This window comes from Callorhinus ursinus, unplaced genomic scaffold (genome assembly GCF_003265705.2).
Source record: "Callorhinus ursinus isolate GAN/ISIS: 27379988/994484 unplaced genomic scaffold, GSC_fseal_2.0 scaffold27, whole genome shotgun sequence".
Classification (NCBI taxonomy): domain Eukaryota; kingdom Metazoa; phylum Chordata; class Mammalia; order Carnivora; family Otariidae; genus Callorhinus; species Callorhinus ursinus.
In genome coordinates, this window is record NW_027397089.1 from 14686889 (window position 1) to 14710439 (window position 23551).

General features: G+C 37.1%; 1 protein-coding gene and 1 pseudogene across 21 annotated transcripts in view; one reads left to right on the forward strand and one right to left on the reverse strand.

Moving 5' to 3' along the window:
• PLEKHA5 (pleckstrin homology domain containing A5) overlaps positions 1–23551 on the reverse strand; it is a 238691-nt gene that overhangs the window by 198732 nt on the left and 16408 nt on the right. The window lies entirely within an intron of this gene.
• On the forward strand, positions 7410–7938 carry LOC112830185 (small ribosomal subunit protein uS11-like; annotated as a pseudogene).

The following is a 23551-nucleotide window of genomic DNA, read 5'->3' on the forward strand; positions in this document are numbered from 1 at the left end:
GCACGATAACTCAGACCTCGATTCATCCTAGCTTATTCTCTGAGACTAACAGTTGATTATCTGAGACCAAGTGGCCACAGAGCTAGAGGTTGCTATAACCTTCACTTTCACTTACCTGCGAGTAGACTTAGGGTCCTTGTGCAAGGCAGAGGGAGAGACAAGGTTCCACCATGCAAGTCCCAAATACAAAGCACAAAGATGGTGAAATATGGGCACCATTTTATAACTGAAAATTTATTAAAATGACATTTGCAATAGCTTAATGGGTTTTCCGCCACCTATTCAGGCCTCTCTAATCTCTTCTCTCAGGATGAGCTTTTTGAAACAGAAATGTGATCTTAAAACCCTTCTGCTCTGAGGATAAACACAAAGATCTTGAACATGGCCTTCATGGTCCTGCTTGGAATGACCCTGTAACCTACTTCTCCCACCTCAGCTTGCTTTAGATTTCTCTGTCTACACACTCCAGACACACAGGCCTTCCCTGAATTCCACAACCCCACCATGCTTCCTCTCTCCATGGGGCTGTTTCGCTACTCTTCTCTATGCCTGCAATGACCAGCCTTTCCCTCTCTGCCTGGGTAATCCCCATTTATTCCGTGGATCTCAATTCAGTCAACTCCCCTACAGACTAGTCTTATGAAACTGTGCATTTCTCTTCACCAAACTTATCACAGTTGTAATTTACAGTGATTTGTGTGACAACTGATTTAAGGACCAGCTCCCTCATTAAAATGAAGACTCCATGAGGACATCTGTGTTTGCTCAACCACAGTAACCCCAGTGAAGGACATACCACCTAGTGCAAAGTACAGGCTGAATAAACATCTTTTGGTTGACTAAATGAATAAAATGAATGGAAGAAATGAAATAAAAAACTGTGGAGTAATACAGGTCAAACCAATAGGGAAAAGATAGGATTTTTTTTTTATTATGTTATGTTAATCACTATACATTACATCATTAGTTTTTGATGTAGTGTTCCATGATTTATTTTTTGTTTAACACCCAGTGCTCCATGCAGTACGTGCCCTCTTTAATACCCATCACCAGGCTAACCCATTTAAAACCTGAAAAGTGTCAGCAAACTAAGAACCACAAAAGAATTACCTCAACATCAAGACTGAATCTGTCCAGTAGCCATGTTTCCAAAGCAAAAGAAAGAAGCCTTAGAAGACTTGCAGAGTCTTACATAAGCACGAGGCCAACACCAAAATCAAAACTTCTTTCCGCAGTTTCCTAAATCAATAAGGTATTGCATCTGTTGCCACTTTTATCCATTTTATAAGTAAGCTACATTCAGTTCATCCCTTTTGAAAGACACATTCTTTTTAGGTCTCCTTGGTTCCCAGAAGAATCTGAGATCAAATTATTGTTCCAAGGTTACCCTGAAGAATGCTTTCATCACTGATCTATATGCAAAGTGTGGATTGCAAAATGGGAAACAATCCTAAACAGATATAACAATTGGGTGAGCAATGAGGTGGGAAAGGTGGGGCTGGGTGTGTGAATAGTACCATCTTATTAATGAATACAGAGAGTAGGTATTATCTGCCTGTATGAATATATGTTAGCAACTTCTTTCACTTTTTATTTTTTGGTAGTGGAAAGATAATATATAGAAGAGAAATTTTAAAGCCAATGGCTTATTTGATAAATCTGTTAATTCCACTTAAACACAATGTAAGGTGCACCACACAATAGACAAGAGTCACAGAGTGACAAATCAAAGGCTAAATGGTCCACAAAATTAGAAAAAACTAAATTTATGTTGCTATGGTCACTACTACTTTCAAAAAGAAGCAAAGAAAAAAAAGGAAACACACAGGTTTTGGGGTTTTTTTTTTTTTTAAAGTTCAGTTTATCATTATTTACATTCATAAAAGCTATCAACATGGAAGCTTGATAAACTTAACTCTTAAAATTGCAGAGGCTACAGAAATCATGATCTGGAACTTCTAGACAGCTGACAGCCTTTGTATAGGCAAAGAGAATCAAGCTCTGGATCACAGACATTAGTCAGCTGAGGTATAAAAAGGACAAATGTGGGAGGTGGCACACCATTTTAGGGGTGATAATCAATAATGCATGAAAGCAGAGTACAAACACAAGGATCCTACCCAGGAGAAGATAGCCAGACATTCAAATGAAAAAGAGAGGCAAAAGCAGAGAGAATGACATAACACTGTTATCTTCTGCCATTTGGGTATAAACGTTAGGTACAAGACATTTAGTACCATGACGTGTTTGTGTAACTGCAACAGGTTTCAGTGAGGTCAGTAACACAAGGAGTAAGCTAGATAAAATTAAGTCAAGTGTTAAATTTAGGTTAAACTTTCTTCAACCCTGCTCTAATTTGGGGCTTTTTTCTTTTATGTTTTAGCATTAGAAAAGAACTATTACTGTTTTTTTTTTGAAGCCCACACATACTTTATTTTAGAAAAAAGAACATTAGGAAAGACTGCATAGTGTTGCATTGAGAATAATGACTTTGGAGCCAGACCCCAACTCTACCACTTACCATCTGTGGGACCTTCAGGCAGTCACTGATCTCTTTGTGCCTCAGTTTCCTTCTATAAATTATCAAAAACAATCGTATCTACTTCGTAATTACAAGGATTAAGTGAATTAATATAATTTATAAAAGTAAAAAGGCCTGAAACACAGTATGCCTCATATAAGTATGTTAAATAACTATTTTAATATAATTAGGTTAAGTAGCTTTCTAAAATCCCATGTCATAAAACACACGAAAAAAGTATATATTTTAAGAGACCTAACTGCTCATACCTTCACAATAAATTCTATTAAAAGTTGTCCACCTTTTAGTTTGGTTCAACTTAAAAGGAATGGCAACAAAAAAGCTATCACTTATTGAGTACTTACTTTGTGCTATAATACATACTTGTTACCTAGCCCTTACAACAGTCCTATAAATTAGATATTATCCACATTTAACAGTTGAGGAAACAGATTCAGAAAGGTTCAATGACTTGCCCAAAGACACAGCTAGTCATGGTAAAGTGGAAATTGAAATCCAAGTCTTTCTGTTCCCCCAAGTCTGTCTTAACCAAAAAGTGTCTGGTTTCTAAAAACAGCTTTCTTATCTACTGAGTTCAGTAGTCTTTATTTATTTTCTTCCCCCCACACCAGTGGTCTTTAAATACTTAGCTTAGATACAAGTGGACTTTAAAAAGTTAGATCATCTTAATAAAGACTAGGTTTCTAAACCTAGTAGGTATCACAGAGCTTCTGATAAGCACATAGTAGTTTCACATCTCATAACTACTTCCAAAATCAAACTCACCAATTGAAAAATCATTGTTGTATCACAACACTACGTTGGAAATGTTGTGTACCATAATTTCAGAGTATTATTTCTGAAAAGAGTGGAAAGGAGTTCTTTTATTTACTTACTTTTCTATTTTATTTTATTGGGGGAAGGAGTGAGATGCTGAGACTTGGGATGTGCACATCTGCGTCCATGTGCCATCAATTTCTAATCCCCAGATGCCTGTGGACACTCTAGGCCCACTTCTCTTTGTGAAAAGACAGTGCTGCCCCCACCCCCTTGCTTCAAGATGATGCAGAAGCCTCTGCCTTGTAGGATAAGCAGGGCCCCCTAATGGTTTCCTCTAAATAACTGAGGAGTCTTTTTGCCCTGGCTAAATACTAATTTAGCTGGTGTCAATAAAAAACAAAACACTGGGAGTTAAAATGAATAATATCTGAATCACATTTTTATGTTCAAATAGGCCATTCGTGAAAGTAAAATGTGCAAATAATTATAATGGGGACATTAAACGTAACTGCCAACATTTCGTTCCTTTTTAAAGGAAGTAAGGAAGAGATAGGAGGAGCAATGCAAAAGACAATAAGCCTCTGGTATCCAGGGCACGAAAAATCTCTGGTATTTCGGTGAACAATGGGGGAGCCATGTTTGGATTTACACTACAGCATCCTGGTTAACCACTTGTTCAGGATGAAATCAAGTTTCTTAGTTACATCTAATTTTCTAGTCTGTAAACTCATCTAGCACACACATGTACCAATGTTGTATTTCCTAGGATTCTATCACAGTGCCTCCAAAGTCAACCTTCAACAAATCTTTGCTACTGAAAAGTTATTAAATCTTCCACACTTCTATATATTTTACAAATTGAAACCACAGTTAAATAATGGTACGTGGGACAATACTAAATACTTTCCCTTTTGTGAACCCTCTTTAAAATGGCTCACAGTGTAACTATGATGTAACCACACCCCCTAAAGTGGTTTGTGTGTTTGAATAGTTTGACCAAAACATACAGAAATTTTAGAGGATAAAAGACACTACAAGCCACTAGGTATAGGAACTTCCCCCAAGTGGATCCTGCAGGGAATCTGCCCAGTCTTGGTTATAGCACTGGCTAAACAGGTATTACAGGTTTCTGGTTTGAACTCTTTTCTATACTCTATACTTCACACCTCATCTCTGAATATCAAAGATTCTATCGCTACCAACTTAACACTGATTAAGGATGTGGGTGAACTAAACACTGTCCAAAGATCTACAAAAATGATGTCTAGGATGCTAACAATAAAAGGTTCTTAACCAGAAATAAGATTTTTCTGATCCAAGATTTACTCTAGGAATTGAAAGGAAACCAGGATTTAACAAAAAAGAAATGGGGCACTCATATCCTCAGTTTATAAGTAAAACAACCAATGTTTGCAGAGCATCAGGCATGGGTCATAATACATGCATTTAAGTCTGACCTAAATGTAGGTCAGATACAGTATAAGTTTCTTACAAAGCAACTTACACAATACCTAAATAAGAAAACCGAACCTTACATGGTACTTCTTAAAGATGCACAACCTATCCATCTAAAGGAACATCATCTTCGTTCCATCAAGAGAAAAGTTTTCAGTAATTCCAAAATTGTAAACTTTAAGGTGTTTGGCACAATCTGAGTGGGTGTGTCCCAAAGACTGGAGTCTTCGGGGAGGAGAGAGCAGGGTGATATGGGTTGGTTGTTTTGTTTTGTTTTGTTTTTGGTGGGGGGATGGTTGCTTGTTATTTTTGAGGAGAAAAATAGAGGGAAAAATTGGGGGGGGTTGCGGGAAGGTGAGAAGAGAATGTGTTTACTTGGGAGTACTTCAATTTCTCTGATACCCACAGGTAAAATAAAAAAAAAAAATGGGTTTGATGGTGGAGAGAAAGATGGCTGGAGATAAAAACTCAGGAGGTATCACCAGTGGCTAAGGATTAATGTGAGAAAAGAAGATCACTCAGGGAGAGTGACTGTATCGAGAAGACATATGAAGGACGTGCGCAACAGAGGCCACCAGTATTTACTGTACAACTACGTCTTTGATTTAGTTGTGTTGGCCACACCTCATCCTTTGAATTTCGTGATTTACTTCTCATCACCAACACCAAAACTAATAATGATACCATCTTATATTTGTAAGGTGCTTTGCAGTTTAAAAGTGTTTACTTTCAATGATCTCATTCATTACTCCTGACAACAATCCTCTGAGGTAGACAGAAGAGTTAACTGGCATCAATTTGTATAGAGGAAAAGGTGAGAGGCAGGGAGATGAAATGACTTGTCCCTAGGTCAATTTAATGTTCATTTAGTTATCTTTGTTCTGTAAAGTTGCTGAAGTTCATTAAAAACAAAGACAACGTGTCTCTGTACAGAAAATAGGCTCCCTTTGCTTTTATTTTTATAAAGCTAATTCAAATGCTGATTTCATTTACATCTTATTTTGCACTGTGCTTTAATTTGCCAATCATTTCACATGTCCTTCTAAAAAGGCACAAGTTAAATTTCACCCATAAATAAGAGAAATATCTAAAACCAAATTAGTATGTAAAAGTACCTAGATCAGTGCCTGCTACGGCCCACATTTCTATGACTTTCCCTGCAATTCTGTATGTACAGGTATAACATTTCATTAGAGAGGGACTGTAATTTTTAGATGCAAGTGGCCTCTAATTTGCTTTATTCCCTCCATACAAATAGTATCCTAGGGAATCGGGAGGAATCCAGGGACCTGGGTACGGAATTCAGAAAATTCATTAAGTTAGATGGGAGAGAAATTATCCTCTATCTTCAGTGATCTCTCACTGAAATTTAGCATTTCCTTCAATTACGAATGCAGACAAGTCACACTTAACATTAGCAACACTTCTCATTTTTATTACCAATAGAATTCAGATATTTTCTATCATATTACAGTCATTGCAGATATCCTGAAATATCATTTACACATCACCACTTCAAAAAACTTAGACTGACTTCTAGACTTTATTTTATGTGTTAATAAAGAAGCAGATATTACAATATCAAAAAATTTTTTAAAATGATCACCTATTTCACTTTAATTGGTCTGCTTTGCAACCATAAATATGTGAGTGTGCGTGTAGAACATAAAAAAAAAGGTTAAGAACTTCTGCTTCAGAGGATGGTTAAAATCTTGCAGAACTTCCTCCTGGTGCTCTACTTCAAGAGATTTCCTTCTTATTTCCTCTTCCCCAGTTCTACCTTCCTTACCCAGCTCTTCCATCCTCCCTGGCTCCAAATACAAGGAACTCAGAAAGAGAGAGAGGGGTTTGTAAGGAGTAAAACAGTAAAATGTATGGCTAATTCTGTATCCCTTTTCTTCTCTCTCCTCAAATATGGGCATAATGGTTATGATTTATATCCATAGCCTCCAAATTCATTTTCTCTCCTAAACTCTGAAATGCCCTCTGTTGCTCTTTGCTCCCTAAGCCCTAACACCCAACGTCGGTGATAAAATGTCTGGGGTAGTCAGGGTGCCCCTATGAGATAGCTTAATATCCAAAGAACTACAACCTTTATGGCTATAAAATTGATGGAATGTGATCTACCAAAAACAAGAGAAAATAGCCAGGATAGGGTGGGGGTGACTGTGGAAGGGAGGCTGGACTGTAGAAAGTGTTTTCATTTCTCATCTTCTAGCAACTGGAAGGAAAGAAGAAATGAATAAGGAAAACATGTACACATACATTCACACCTGTAGAAGCCACCACATGGGCTGTGAAATTGCTTTTGGGGAACGAAGAAAGAAGTGAGACTGTGTCCCTATTGGAAGTGGGCCAGGAAGAAAAGATGCACTGGTTGAGTTGAGAGGACAGTGAAAAGAAAAAGAAGATATGTTGGTTAGTTCTTAGTAGTAGGAGAGTCAGTCAAGCACCTAGGGTCAAGACTAAGAAGTGTCCAAACAGGAAGCCCAGGTTTGTTCACATTTCTAGAGCTCTTTTCCACAGCTTCCACATACCCAGAACAAAACCTCCACTACAGGTGCCAGAGCAAGCCACGGGAGTGGTCTGTAGAAGCTAAGAGAGAGGTCTCCATCACATTTGCTTAAGAAGTGATGGGGAGCTCTTTCCAGTAGTGGAGTCTGGAGAAGACGCGCAGAAATGGCACCTTGCAAGGGGAAGGAAAAGAAGGAAGAACAGGTCATCAGCCTTGGACCTCAGGTAGCTGAAGGAGAAAATGTGTTTGGTGTCTGCCACAACTTTGCATCCTTCAATGACACTTTCGTCCATGTCACAGATCTTTCTGGCAAGGAAACCATCTGTCACGTGACTGGTGGAATGAAGGTGAAGGCTGACTGAGATGAGTCCTCTCCCTATGCTGCCATGTTGGCTGCCCAGGATGTAGCCCAGAGGTGCAAGGAGCTGGGCATCACTACCCTCCACATCAAACTACGAGCCACAGGAGGAAAGAGAACCAAGACCCCTGCACCTGGGGCCCAGTCAGCCCTCAGAGCCTTTGCCCGCTCAGGAAGGAAGATCGGGCGGATTGAGGATGTCACCCCCATCCCCTCCGATAGCACCTGCAGGAAGGCGGGTCACCGTGGTCGCCATCTGTGAACAGGATTCCTCAAATTACTGTTTTCTGTTAATAAATTGGCTTTGTGTGAGCTTAAAAAAAAAAAAAAAGTGATGGGGAAAGCAAAAAAGAAGCTTTACAAGACTACAATGGAGGGATGTACCTGTCCAAAGAAATACTGCAAACGAATTTAAGTTTTCCAGTACCATCAGTATACACATCATGAGCTGGCTAGTTTGAGGACAGATCTACCTCCACAATGTTGTTTTGATGGGAAAACGTACCAAAAGTTATAAACAATGATTTTTTTTCTAAGATTTTATTTATTTATTTGATAGAAAGAGAGCGAGAGAGCACAAGCAGGGGGAGGGGCAGAGGGAGAGGGAGAAGCAGGCTCCCCGCGGAGCAGGGACCAGTACCCTGGGATCATGACCTGAGCTGAAGGCAGATGCTTAACTAACTGAGCCACCCAGGCATCCCCTAAACAAATGATTTATATAAAGTCTGAGCATAACTCATGACTGAGAACTACCTTTATTAATTACCTCCAAAGTACCACGCAAATGACAAATGTAACAGAAAATGAAAAAGTAAAAGTTTAAGAAATGATGAAAACATCTGAGATAGTGGTAAATAGCACAGACCTGTCTCTCTTAGACAAGTAATATATCACATGTTAAAAAAAAAAAGCTAGTAGGAAAGGAGAAATGAAGGGGGGAAAATTGGTGGGGGAGATGAACCATGAGAGACTATGGACTCTGAGAAACAAACTGGAAGTTCTAGAGGGGAGGGGGGTGGGGGGATGGGTTAGTCTGGTGATGGGTATTAAAGAGGGCACGTACTGCGTGGAGCACTGGGTGTTACATGCAAACAATGAATCATGGAACACTACATCAAAAACTAATGATGTAATGTATGGTGATTAATACAACATAATAAAATTAAAAATGTACTTAGATACTCTATACAAATTTCAGTTGATTATTAATTTAAAATTTTAAATTTATTAAAAACCAGGATACACGTAGCATAATTAAGCTTGAATTCAGTGTATTAACTTAAATTTTAAGAAACACACACAAGTGGGTTATTTTTCTATGCTACTCCCCTATAAAAACATTTTTCAATGAAATGCCTTTTCCTTTTTCATAAACAAAACATTCTGAATTAACCAGAAAAATCAATATAAGGAATACTTTTTACATGATATAATAAAATGCTATTCTTTTAAAAGATAAAGCAAACTTGTGTAGTTATAAGACAGAGAAAATAAAGCTAGAATTTTCTTGCCTCTGATTTTTTAGTAAAAATCAGCTTAGAAAAAACATTGTTATTCTAGCAATTAATGTTCAAATAAGAATATTTAAAACTCAAGTTAATGTAGTAATATCCTACTGATCCTTGAAAATACTGGCATGAAAGGACACATCAAGATTATAAACACTTGAAGAAAATGAAAAAGTCTACTGCATTTTTCCAAAGTAATTGTGAATGCTGACCCTTCTATACTTACTAAATTATAACTTGTCTAATTATACTGTCTAGTTTTTACCTCCCCTATAATTTCAAGTATTATTTCATTACTACCTTGCTAATATAATACTTGGAAGGAAATTTCTATCTGAATCTGTTCATAAGGTCCACATTCTTACAAGATGAAATGCTCAAGTGCTTCATTCTTTAGCTAAAGCCACAAAGCAATCTGACAAGGAATATATTAATATCCTAAAACATTGAATGGCCAGACTAGAAAGTGCGGAGACAGACTTCCTTTTAATTTTGGTTCCTTTAAATATTAAAACATTACAGAAAAAAATTGTCTTCAAGGAAATAAATTGAAGGGATGAATTATGTCCAGTAATTTCATGTTTAAGAAAAATCAATTTTACCCATAAATAACCTATTTTCTTTGCCTTCTTGCTTCAAAAGAAAAAATTTCCCCAGAAATGTTCAGTATAACACTCTTAGGTAGAAGAAGGGTTAAAATTAAGTATAAACCCATTTTCTATGAAAGAATAATGCAGTAAACTAGGGTCATCATTTTAAAATCACCTAACAAAATGCCGACGGGGGAAAAAAAAATCAGAGCTTGCCTGACACATAGTAGGAACTCAGTAATTTGTTGAATAAAGGAATTTAATGTTGAGAACTTTCTAGTGGGAATAAAATGAAAGTTGGAATAGCAACTTGTTCCTCTCAAATTACTTAAGTTCTGTACTAAGTAAAAACATTAAACTAAGGCAAATGTATAATAATTCCATTTTATATTAAAACAAACTTGTATTTCGACATAAATACAAAGCAATTCCTAAAGCAATAAACCTAATTGTGAACTTCCTGCATTTCCCCAAAATGACTGCATCATAGTTCAATTGCTTTTCAGAAGTTAAATGATTTCTGATTCACATCAGATGAGTAGTAATTTTTTTTTTTGGCCATTCACTTAAATGAGTGCGTGCAAATCTATATTATAGGAACAAAAGTAAGACTACTTTATGGCTCCAGAAAAATCTACTCATTCTGTTTTGAAAACGGATATCTAATTTGAATAATTGAGATTATATTTCTTTCCTTTGCCCCAAAGGAAAGAACATTCTTAGTTCCGTTTTGAAGCTGGCACCCACATACTCAATCTTGGTTAATTTCCAAAAGCACATATGTTATAGTAAATTCTCTTCTTTCAATGCCAAAAGTTTTTGCTCCTAGAAATTGTTTTACTGGCATATTCTCAACATATCAGTATCTGAGTACCTGCTAATCCTGGAGAAACAAGAGTAGTCGGCATACTTTAGAAAGTAAAGGCTCCATTTTAAATCTATAAAAGGTTGAACTATTACTTGGAGCAAGATCCTACCTGCAAAATCTGAGAGATCAAAATAGTAGTTCTCAATCTTAGGTGCACATGAGAATCACAGAGTGAGATGGGGTATTGACTATGTTTTAGTATGTAGCTAACTATTAAACCAATTAGCTCTTAATATATAAAGGATTTTCTTACAAATGAGGAAACACTTCAGCCTTTAACACAAAAACATATTTTAGCCAATTCAGATGGAAGTTTTCGGACATTTGCTTAAGTTTATTTTTCCAGTAAAATAAAAAAAAGAAACAGTAACTGATTCAAAATGAGCTGTGAGAGAATTTGCTTTTCTTTAAAAATATAGGGGTAAAGCTGAAGAGTAAAAGAAAATATTCCATAAAATTACCTAAGTTTTCCTACTCTCTTTCTTTAGGGAATGTTCTGAACATTTCTAATTTAAAATGTTAACATATTGCTGCTAAGAAGGGACTTGAATTTCTAAAAACTTAAATAGTTAAAAAAAAAAAAAACCCTGAGTGCCAGACATTTTATAAGACTAGGGTTTCTACAAAAATCCTTTGATTTAAATGAAAAACAAAAGCCTTACTGCTTTCTTTCATAAATGTGAGCTATTAATATTATTATTACTATCAATTTTATTTAATATTTTAGTATTTGAGTAGCAAAAAAATTACTTCTTAGAATATTAAGATTATAAAGCTTTTGTGTCCCGTCCCCGCTCCAGTTAAAGTTTAATTTTAAGACATCTTACTATAAAGTGTCAAGTTTAAAATTCATACTCATTGACCCAGCAATTCTACAACTATGAACTTAGCTGAAGAAAATGCTTTAAGGAATTTATGTTCAAGGATTTTTTTATAGAATTAAATTAATAAAAAGGATTAGAAAAACCAACCACTGAAAATAGGACTAATGGAATATATTATGATTTAACTATACAATACAGTGTAATCTTTATAAGAAACTGTCACCAGTGGCTGGAGAAAAAAGGAGGTGAAGAGGTAGGGAAGCGAGCTGAGGAACTTTCCAGTCCTCTTACAGCCTTTATACATTTTTAAAAGAAAAAATGTATTTATTTATTTGAGAGAGAGTGAGAGAGACCACAGAGGGAGAAGAAGAGGGAGAGAGGGAGAAGCAGATTTGCTGCTGAGCAGCGAGTCCGACGTGGGGCTCCCCGCGACCCCAGGACCCTGGGACCATGACCTGAGCTGAAGGCAGACGCTTAACTGACTGAACCACCCATGCCCCCCCTCTTTTTTTTGCTTTTATACTTTTTTAAACCTCCTGGGAGAACTATTAAAGGGTAGGTAAATTATGGCCACAACTATATGAAATTGTGGGTAAATCTATTTCAAAAAATTTTAATATTATGGATATATCGATATATCATTGTTTCAACTGAAAAAGATAAGGCAATTTTTCTAAGCCTAAATGCCCAGTTTGCTTCTTTTGAAATCCAGATTTTAAGTAAAGGAATAAAGAATAAAACTGAATGCACAGCTGTTTGCTTCTAGGAATACACACAGGCGGAAATAAACAGAGGGAGGCTAATGTCTGTGAGACTGGGCTAACTACTTCATTCCCAGCTGTGTTTTAATTTGTATTACTAAACAGTAACAAACCCTTCTTACGATCGTCAGAAGCTGAGAATTTCCATTTGTGCCCAGCAAAAGTTAAAGGCACACTAGAAAATACTTGGAATGTTCGATTCAGTAATTTATTGTCTGGTCTGTGTTCTAAGTTGTATAACATCAGTTGAATTATTCAGTTGTTAATTCTAATTTAATGCCATTTAAAATCAGAGATGCCGGCCCACTTACAATTGGCTTAAAATAAAAGAAAAATGGGCAAGATAAAAACCATATCCGATTTGCTGTGGGTAAGATAATTAGGTCAATAATAAAGCAAGCCGGTATAGACTGAGGTCAGTTTATGCCACTGGGTCATAACTGCAAAAGTCCTGTTCCTTTCCCTTCAAAAACCATACAAGATTTCTACTACACCCATAGAAACCAGGGAGGCAGGACTATGTTCAGATGGAGGTGAGGCAATACTTCGGCAGGTGAATGTCTTATTATAGCTACTTTACACTCTAGTTTGGGTTTTTTTTTTTTTTTCTCTTCTAAATAGAGAACTGTAAAGCCAATAGAAGCCCAGAACCTGTAAGAAAGCAGGGGGGGGGGGGGGAGGAAGGGGGGGAGCATTAGAAAACGTACTAAAAAAGAGATTATTTTTCAAACTATCAATTTTTAAAGCCATCAGCATAAGATGACTACCTTTACACGGGACACTGGCTGTAAGAAAAGACATGAATTTCCAGCCTAATTTTATGGAATTAATTTTTTAAAATTTCATTATAAACTTGATCCTAGGTTTATGACAATAGTTGTATTAGCTGAAATGGGTGGAGTTTTTTTTTTTAAAAAGCTGGTCACTGGGACACCTGGGTCGTTCAGTCGGTTAAGTGGCTGCCTTCGGCTCAGGTCATGATCCCAGGGTCCTGGGATCAAGGCCCTCATTAGGCTCCCTGCTCGGTGGGAAGCCTGCTTCTCCCTCTGCCTGCAGCTCCCCCTGCTTGTTTTCTGACTCTCTCTCTGACAAATAAATAAATAAAATCTTTAAACAACAACAACAAAAAATAAAAAAGCTGGTCATAACAGATATAATATTGGTTCTATAAAATGATTAATTCCAAGTTGAGTACCACTCCAATCTTCTATTGCCTCTCTTCTGAATTGGTGGATTTTAAATAATCTGATCCTCTATTATTTATTCTGTAGATGAAAATTTTACCATAAAGCTCAACTGCTATAAGATCTTTTCCGGTGGGATCCACACCCACAACTGCAACCTACCCCAAGTTTGAATCCCAGCTCTGCCAGTTCTCTAAGGCTTAGGTTCCTCATTTGTAAAGAGATGAAATGCTTACATAGTGACAGGTACATAAAATGCTCAACAACTGGTGGGAGGGTCCATATGGTGTATGCAATAAATGACATACATAATGCATACAAAATACTGAGCAGAGTGCCTGGAACATAGTTCAGTGTTCCACAAACAGCAGACATTACATAAAACAAGCAGACAAAAACTTAAAATAACAGGTACAAATGCAAATAGTTTCTAATTCAAGTAACCATTTTCTCAAAGTCTTAAAAAAATAAAAAACATACAAAAGCTCAAAAAAATAAAAAACATACAAAAGCTCTACTACTAGCATGCAATTTGTTACCCTAGTGTCTAGCATTGTATCTAGCAAATAGTAGGTATTAGATAAATGTTATTACATTACTAGTGACTACCAAAATCAATTTTGAAGTTCTGAGAATAACTAGTTTGTAGACCTTGCCTATTTCATCTTTGCATACCACTGCCTGACAGATTATGTAACATAAAAAATTCAGTAAATTTCATCTTTTCTCAATAAAAAATAAACTTATTTAAAATTTTCAAACTTTTTATTTGTAATTTTAAATTCACTGCAAGGGGTTTTGTGTTTGGACTGCAACATATGCAAGGGTAAGGGCCAGGTCTGTCTGGTTCATTATTATATTCCCAATAGACAGTCAATATTTAACATATATTAGGGGCTCAAATGTTTGAATAAATGCATGAATTTTTTCATGTCCTATAGAGAGGGAAACAAAACCGTAATTCCTAAGCAGAGTTCATACCAAACAAATGTATGAGAAGACTATAATGAAAAAATTACTGCTGGGAAGTTGTACTTCAATAAAATGTCTTGGTGTAGTATACATCAATTATATCTCAATAAAGCTAGAAAAAAGAAAAGGACAAGTCCTGGAAATAGCAAGCAGAATAAGCTGACCATTACAGTAAGAGAACAACAGCAAGCAGTGTTAATCATGTTGGATGCCAGGAACATTTACTCTAAATGGAATACTGAATTTTTGTGTGCTTTCTTACTAAAACTAAAACAAAAATTCAGTGTCATATATAGTTTCACCACTAAACCTGAGAAACTCTACACAACCAACTTTCTAAAATAAAAAACCAACTTTCTACACTGCTCTACAAAAATTTCCAGTTACTTCCTCTTCTGTTTCACAGAAGTTGTAATGATTGGCTTGGTTCTATTCCTTAAAGAAGAAAAAAAAAAAGCAAGGAAATACTCTACCTTTTTGATTCCTCTGCCAATTAAAGATCGCATTCCAAGGGAGGCCCCTGCAACACTCACTTCGTGAGACAAGAACTGACACAGGAAACTTCAAAGAGCAAGACTGTAAAATGGAAACTACTTTCTAATACAAATAACTGTCTCAGAAAGCAAACAAAAATAACATATACAATGGTAAAAATTACCTTCTCCATACACCTGGATCTACCTGTGTGTAAACTGACAGAGAACAGGACCAGTCATTCAGTGCACACTTTTCAGGAGTGTCTCTGAAGATAAACAAGATCTTCAATCAGAGATGAGTTATTTTCAGAGAGCCATGCGAGTTGTTTCAGGGGTTATTAGGACATTTGGGTCAGTAAGGTGTTATCATGCTCAGTTCCACAGAAGCCAGAAATTGTTTCACTATTCTTTCCCATGTGTTTGATTCACTGTGAAGATTGTGAGAAAATAATTCTATCATTCATAGCCTTGTCACCCAAGCGGAGGCCTTTGCAATCTTGAGTGCAGAGTAAAACAAATTCTAGATAAAGATTAATATTATATGCCCAAGATTACGATTCACATCTTTAAATGGTTATCTTCTTTTGCAAAAGAAAAGATATTCCATTTGATTCTAAGTAAGTCACATTTAAAGTCCTGATACAGGTGATTCTAAAGCTTATTAAAAAATCTACATGTCCCCAAACTACTCCAGATCAGGAAGATGTTCGACTAAAAACTAACAGAGCAATACACACATAGGACCTGAAGAAAAATCAAGGTTTAGGGACTTAATAGGAAAGACTTGCTTTCTTCCATCGCCAGCAAGAGCTCTTTTACTAATAGAGTTGCAGGGGTTGGGGGAGGGAGGAGACAGAGGGAGAGAATCTTAATCAGCTCCACACCCAGTGCAGAGCCCCACAAGAGGCTCGATCTCACAACCCTGAGATCATGACCTGAGCCAAAATCACAAGTCACAGGCTTAATGGACTTAGCCACCCATGTGCCCCAAAAGTGTTTTTATTTAATCTCATGATTAAAACAAGTCTGGGATTGTCTGGATTTCCTTCTTGCCAGGTGAAACAGCTGATATTATAAAAACACACCTCAGAGCTTGTGAAGTCTTCCCAATATGTGAAAATGAGCTTTCAGATAAGCACTAAGAGTTCATGCATGCGTCTTTAAATAATCTGTTTAAAGACAGGCAACTGGGGCGCCTGGGTGGCTCAGTTGGTTAAACGACTGCCTTCGGCCCAGGTCAGGATCCCGGAGTCCTGGGATCAGTCCTGCATCAGGCTCCTTGCTCATCAGGGAGTCTGCTTCTCCCTCTGACCCTACCCCATCTTGTGCTCTCTCTCACTCTCTCTCTCAAATAAATAAAATAAAATCTTTAAAAAAAATAAAAAAGACAGGCAACTGAAGGAAATGGTCAGTGCCAATCTATTCGACCTGCACACCCCTACTAGAATTCCTTCCTTCTTTACTGACTCTTTCTTACTGTTTCTCATCCCCTTGCTTCATTTTTCTCCCTATGCTTCAGCCATGCCTCTATGAACCCAGAGGTTTAGCTCAATACTGATACAGCAAGAAGGAGGTTTTTCACTCTTACCTGGCATTAACTTAACATCAGGAGATAATGCTGGGACATCTGAACCCTTCAGGGTAAAGCCTGATTTCTCTGTACTCACAAGTACAGATCTTAATCCAGATGGTACTCGGTGTTGGCTGAAGTCTTGATTAAAAAATGACATTTTACTTTAAGTCACCAGAAAGCCAATATAAATATCAGATTATTAGTAAGAAATTCTAGTTTTTAAGTTTTAACATTCTGCTTCCATTGATGAATACAAACAACAAAAAAGCAAAAAGCATTTAACCAGCATATTTAACTAGCCAACTACACAAAAGAACAGTCAGTAATCCTCCTTAGAATTACTTCTTCCAAAATTATGAAGACCTTTTATCAGGCATTTCCTCTAATAACTTCTTACTGAATTTGTGGTACATACTGAAATTTACGTCTCCTATAAGTCAACTACTAAGGTGAAATGTATTATCTACTGCTATCTAAATATTTGAGGTCTATACTATGTAAAAAATTATATAGCTTATCTTCTTAAAAATCAAAAAAAGCAAGAGAAGTATAAAAGAGGAAGGCATAAATAATTTTAAATATACCAATGATCACAAGAAATAGAAACTGACTAAATTTCTAGATAAAAAAATGTTTCAAACTAGATAAAAATTTATATGCTATTTAAAAGAGATATGTAGAAAACGGATACACAAAGATGTTTTTTTAACAGTAAAAGAGTAGAAAAAGTTATATTAGGCAAGTACTAAATAAAAGAAGGCTGGCATGACATATTAAAATCAGACAAAATAGGCAAGGCCCTGAGTATAAATGGAGATCAAGGTCCCCTTCTAATGATAAAATGTTGAATTCATTCTGATGACAGATTCTGTACTTAATAAAATATATCATTTCACACTTGCCTACATCTGCTAACATAATTTCACAAATTAAAAAAAAATGACAGAACTTCACAGAGAAAATGAAAAGTCATCACAACAGTCAAAAATTATAACAACATGGGCGCCTGGGTGGCTCAGTTGGTTGGGCGACTGCCTTCGGCTCAGGTCATGATCCTGGAGTCCCGGGATCGAGTCCCACATCGGGCTCCCTGCTCGGCGGGGAGTCTGCTTCTCCCTCTGACCCTCTTCCCTCTCGTGCTCCCTCTCTCTCATTCTCTCTCTCTCTCAAATAAATAAATAAAATCTTTAAAAAAAATTATAACAACACTTTTCTCCCAATAATTGATTCCCATCTCATGCAATCAGAACATAAAAAAATGGAATACCCTCCAATTCACTTTCTGGGGCTAGAATAACCTTGATATTAAAGGCAGACAATGACAGTATAAGAGAAGAATATTATAAGGCAATTTCACTCATTATCGTAAATGGGAATGTCCTAAACAAAACACCGACAAATGCAACAGAGCAATGTATAAAATAGAAAATATATCGTAACCGAGTTGGGTTTACTCCAAGAATATAAGGTTGGTTTACCATTAATAAGTGTATTAACACAATTCACAGTAATTCACTGAGTTAGCAAATTAAAAAAGTCATTTCAATGGATGCAGAAAAAATATTCAATAAAATGCAACACTCACGCAATAAAAGTTCTTATCAAACTAGGAATAGCAGAGAATTTTCTTAACCTGAAAGGGATACCTTTCAAAAACCTTCATTAAATATTCTTTTTTTAAAAAGACTTATTAGAGAGAACGCACACATGCACGCAAGTGCAGAAGGGGCGGAGGGAGAGAATCTCAAGCAGACTCAATCTCACAACCCTGAGATCATGATCTGAGCCGAAATCATGAGTCAGATGCTTAGTGGACTGAGCCACCCAGGTGTCCCTAAATATCATTCTTAATGGTAAAGTTAGAAGCAGTTATTTTTAAGTCAGAGCTGTAGTTGCTTCTATTTATCACTGTACTGGATGTACCAGCCAGCAATACAAAGAAATATAAGGACTAAAATGGAAAAAGACAAAAAGGGCTAAAAAGAGGAAAAAAAATCCCTATCAATCTACAGAAGACTGATAAATAATTACACTAAAATGAAGAATTACGTTCATCAAAAGAGCCCTTAAAGAAAGTGAAAGCAAGTCACAAACTTGGAGAGCAGATATGTAAAAGGTTACTATTTGTCATTAATAGACAAACATAAAAATTCTAAAAGTCATAAGAAAAAAGATGCCAAGAAAAAAAGACAATATATAAATAGGCATGTCACAGAGGATGAAATACAAATATACAGTGGACCTAATACAAGATGCTAAATTTTACTAATCCGGGAAATCCAAAGTAAGAGCCACAATAAGAAAATATTTGACAACCACCAGATTGTCAAAAATGTAAAAGTTGGACAATATCAAGTGCTGACAAAGATATGAAGCAACAAGAACTCATATACCGCTAGAGGGAACTTAATAGTACCACTTCAGAAAATATATTCAATAAAGTTGAAATGCACATACCTTATAATCTCAGTGATAGTTATATATTCTAGAGAAACTCTTGCAAATGTACATGAGGAGACAGACAACAATGTTCACATAATGGCCATAAAATAGGAAACAAATGTCCACTAATCTCGTAAATGGTTAAATTGTGGTATAATTATATAGTGAAATACTACATAGTCATAAAAATAAACCACATCAACTTCGGATAAATCTCATCAAAAAACTGTGTTTAACAAAATTAAATCAGGGGCGCCTGGGTGGCTGAGTCGGTTAAGTGTCTGCCTTCTGCTCAGGTCATGATCCCAGGGTGCTGGGATCCAGCCCTGAATTGGGCTCCCTGCTCAGCGGGGAGCCTGCTTCTCCCTCTGCCTCTACCTCTCCCCACTGCTCGTGCTCTCTCTCACTCCTTCTGTTAAATAAATAAAATCTTAAAAAAATTAAATCACACAAAGAATAACTTTACCACTGTATAGTTTTTAAAAAAACAGCTGGAGAAATTAAACTATGTATTGTATATGGACTCAGACATATGTGATAAAATTTAAGAAAACTATGAGAATGTTATAAACACAAATTCAGGACGGTGGCTGTCTATGACGTGGGGACACAGAAAACACAGGGATGGGACTGAGGAAGGGTAAGGAAGAGGGGGCTTCAAAGGTCCAAGACATGTTCTGTACCTAAAGCTGAGCATCATGTGCAGGAGTATCATGTAAGTATCATCTGACAAATGTATTAATTCGGTATGTATTAAATTTTTTGTAATGAAATAAAACACATACTCAAAAAAGGCTTAAAAATTCTTAGCATCAGATATAAGTAGCAGTAAAATAAATATTAATTGATCCACAGAGTTTAGACTACTGCTAGTTGCACAAAACAAACTAGATGTGCAGGGAGTTAAATTATATAGATTTTTAACCTGCCTTGTTCCCTTCAGTGGGACAAGTCTGACCAAAGGGTTAAAGGCAAGAAAGTAATTACTATTAATTATTCTTCATGTTACACAGTCCCTATTTATGAGCTTATAATCAAATGCCTTTCCTAAAATTATTTCCAGGTGGTTTCAGGAATTTGTAAAATCTTCCACTACTGTAATTCCTACTCTGTTGTCCATTAGGTAACTTTGTGGTTTAAAGATTATGAAATTTTGTTCTGGTTCACCACACAATTTGAACCGTCAAAGTGATTAGCAGCAAAAAGAAGAGATTAAATTATTTACATTTAAAACATCTACTTCTGCTAATACCAATACAAAAAACTTTATGACCAAAACACAGACAACACTAATTTGAAAATCCTCATCTTTGGATTTTAGTACTTGATAAACGGTACTATATAAATTCCTGGGCTGACCATCCCCCTTGGTCAAATGAATTATGGCCCCTCTGTCCCTTAGTCCCAGGGTCACTTTTGTGTAAGGGTCTACCGAAACTAAACCCATCAAGCCCCTTGATGCCCAGGTTCACACCATCCCCGTTCTGTTCTCAGTCCATCCCCTGACCCAGCATTAGCCCTACAAGGCTTTGTTCTTTCTGTCCCCGACCTAGCCTGCACTCCACCTATTTTGTAAACTAAACCACCTACAGTTATACAAAAATAAGCAAATAAGTAAGAATAAACTACTTATGGAAGTGGTGCTTCCTAATTAGCAAACTTTCCTATGGCCTCAAAGTCTTCTCAAAGCATTACCCCAGTATGCTGGCTGTTAAGGACTTTCCCCTGAGGACGTCAGCTCTACTGATGCACAATCTCAAACAGCAGCTGTTTACTCCTACCCCTCAAGGTCCTTCAACCACCAGGGCCAAGCATTCACGCCCATTCAGGCCCACAATGTGGCACATTTGAAATCACTACTTCAGTGATCACACTGCATCAACACAACCCTAACCTCCCAACATACTTTCCCTCTGCGGATTCTCTGGTTTTGAGAGAATTTCTATTCCAACCCATCAGATTCTTATTCCACCTCCTTTTCCCAGCCTGAAGTCCAATGGTATAACATTTCAACAAATGTATCATACCCTAAACTCTCCTGCTCATCTGCCTTTCATCGCATCATGAAAAAACCCTTTGTGGCTCCCAATGTTTATTTTCTCTGAGCTCCCACTGTCCATGAGCCTCCTTGCATAAATACTTAATGAGTGTCTACAATGTACCAGACACAGAGCATATAACACTCCTATCACAAAACTTTTATTAAAACTGTTCAACAAATATTTACTGAGCACTTCCTGAGAAGATGAAGGCACTATTCTAAGGTCTGAGAATTCAGTAGTGAACAGGTCAGAGGAGGTCCCTGCTCTTATGAAGCTTACATCCCAGTGGGGGATGACAAACCACCAAAAAAGTGAATGAACAAGAACCTGAGCCAGTGCTATGTGCCACAAGGAAAATAAAACATGGTAATAGGACATCAAGTGCCTGGTCAGTGGGTTTTAGGTGTGGGCAGGATAGGGGAGGTTTTCTATTTCTCAGAAACACACTGACATCTATGTATCTTCCCCATCCTTGGCCCCCACAACAGAAGCACTAGGGCCCATTCTGAACCTTAAACAGACACAGCCCCAATGAGACTACCATACCAAACACATCATCAAAAGAAAAAAGATAAATTACTCTACAGGAGTTAGGAACTAAGAGACTTAATAAAGAAGAGAATCACACACACATTCATTTACCTTTCTATCTACTCATAGGAGTACATGATCAGTAGTATGACCATGATCAAGTGTAATCCCATATTTAAGACTGAGGAACCATAAACTTCAGCTGGGTTCAATAATTTTTTTTGGCACATGGGCTATATGAATTACAAAAATGCTCCAATTCTCCACCTCCCACCCCCACCCACCCCTGTATCCACAAACCCTCATAATGCGAGTTTCCAATTCTTCCTTCAAAAGATGGGAGTCGAGGGGCACCTGGGTGGCTCAGTCCATTAAGCGTCTGACTCTTGGTTTTCACTCAGGTCACCATCTCAGGACCTGGGGATCGAGCCCCCCATCGGGCTCTGCACTCAGTGCGGAGTCTGCTTCAGATTCCCTCTCCCTCTCCCTCTTGCTCTAATAACTAAAATCTTAAAAACAAAAAAAAAGAAAGAAAGATGGGAGTCTGTTTCTCCACTCCTTGAATCTGAGCTTGGCTTTGTGACTTTCTTTGGCCAACAGAAAGCAGTGGAAGTGAAACTATCCTAATTCTGAGCCCAGGCCTCAAGAAACCTGGAATGCTCTGCTCCCTCACCTGGAACTTGCCCTCACCACAGAGGCGAGCCTGGGCAAGCCTACTGGAGGATGAGAGATCATGTGAAAGACAGCCCAGTCCTTCACACCATCCCAGATTTAAGGCCATTCTAGACCAGCCAAAATCAGTAAAATTTCCTACCTGACCCACAGCTAATCTCAGACAAGAGGAAACCCAACCGAAGCTAGATGAATTGCCCAGCCAACAGAGGAATATGTGCAAAAATAGTATATATTGTTCTAAGCCACTGAATTTTTAGATGGTTTGTTATATATAGCAATAACTGATACACAAGATTAATTAAACATAACTATTCACAACTCAGATAATCTGTTATATCTCTCGTTTTATGTTTTTGAGGAATTGAAGCCAAAAACTGTGAAATATTTTAATTTCAGGGTTTTCTGCAATGAGGCTTTAAAAGTAGACCAGGCAGGAACTGTTATATACAGAAAGGATTTAGAACCAGGTCAAAGGATTTTACTTCTCCTACCAATACTACTGCTTGTTTTCAATTCACAGTTTCTTCTGCAGCTCCACTGAGAAAGGAACAGCAGCTGAACTGAAAATCATTCATATTAGAATGGCGGGGCTGACTTGATATTGTAAAAATCTGAATTACTAGGTAAATGTTCAAAATGACCTGGGATCCTCCATAAAAGAAAGATGTAAGTAGTTGATTTTCTTGTCCCTTGATCCTTTTTCTCTGAAGTATAGAAATTTCTCAGTATGAATAGTTTCTGAGAAACTTACCTCTTTTTCCAAGTTTAGTAAGGATTTCATTTTTTGTCCGCCTCCTGTCTCTTACCTCCTCCAAGAGTTTTAAGTAACTAAGTTTTGGAAAATAGATAATAATTAAGTATATATTCTATCTGCCCCCTCCCCATTCATCTGGGGAAGCATAAAAGGTTTAGTGACTTGAAGTGGACCAGGGAACCCCGTGGGGTTGTTCTGAGAACCAAACAGGAGGGAGAGAGAGGAACGTGACCGCTGCAGCCACTCCTGGTCACGGGCTTGGTCTATGCCAGCCAGCAGGGCCTGCCTCAGAGCGCCTGTTTTCCAGCACCTTTGCAGAGCCTGGGTATTAATACATTTTAAATATTTCAAACCTAACATTTACACAGGTGTGGTCCCAATTTTTTTTATTCCTTTTTATTAAAGACAAGGGTTTTAGTTCTCTTAACTTCATCCTTCAGCTGCCCTTTTCTACAATTTATTTTACAGCTAAATTCATTTTTTTAAAAAAATTCATAAAATATATTTTTAAAAAACAGCAACATCTATATTCAAAATTGCCTTTTCGTGGTCACTCCTGGGCATACTATATTATATACAGCCCTTAGCATTCTCTCCTTTTAATTCAGTTCTACTTGCCTATGTCAGAGTCCCTAATGTTACAATGTCTTAAATTTTTCATTACCCTGGAGAATATATTCAAGCTAGGTCCTTCCTTTTTAATCTCTAGCCCCGGACAGTAG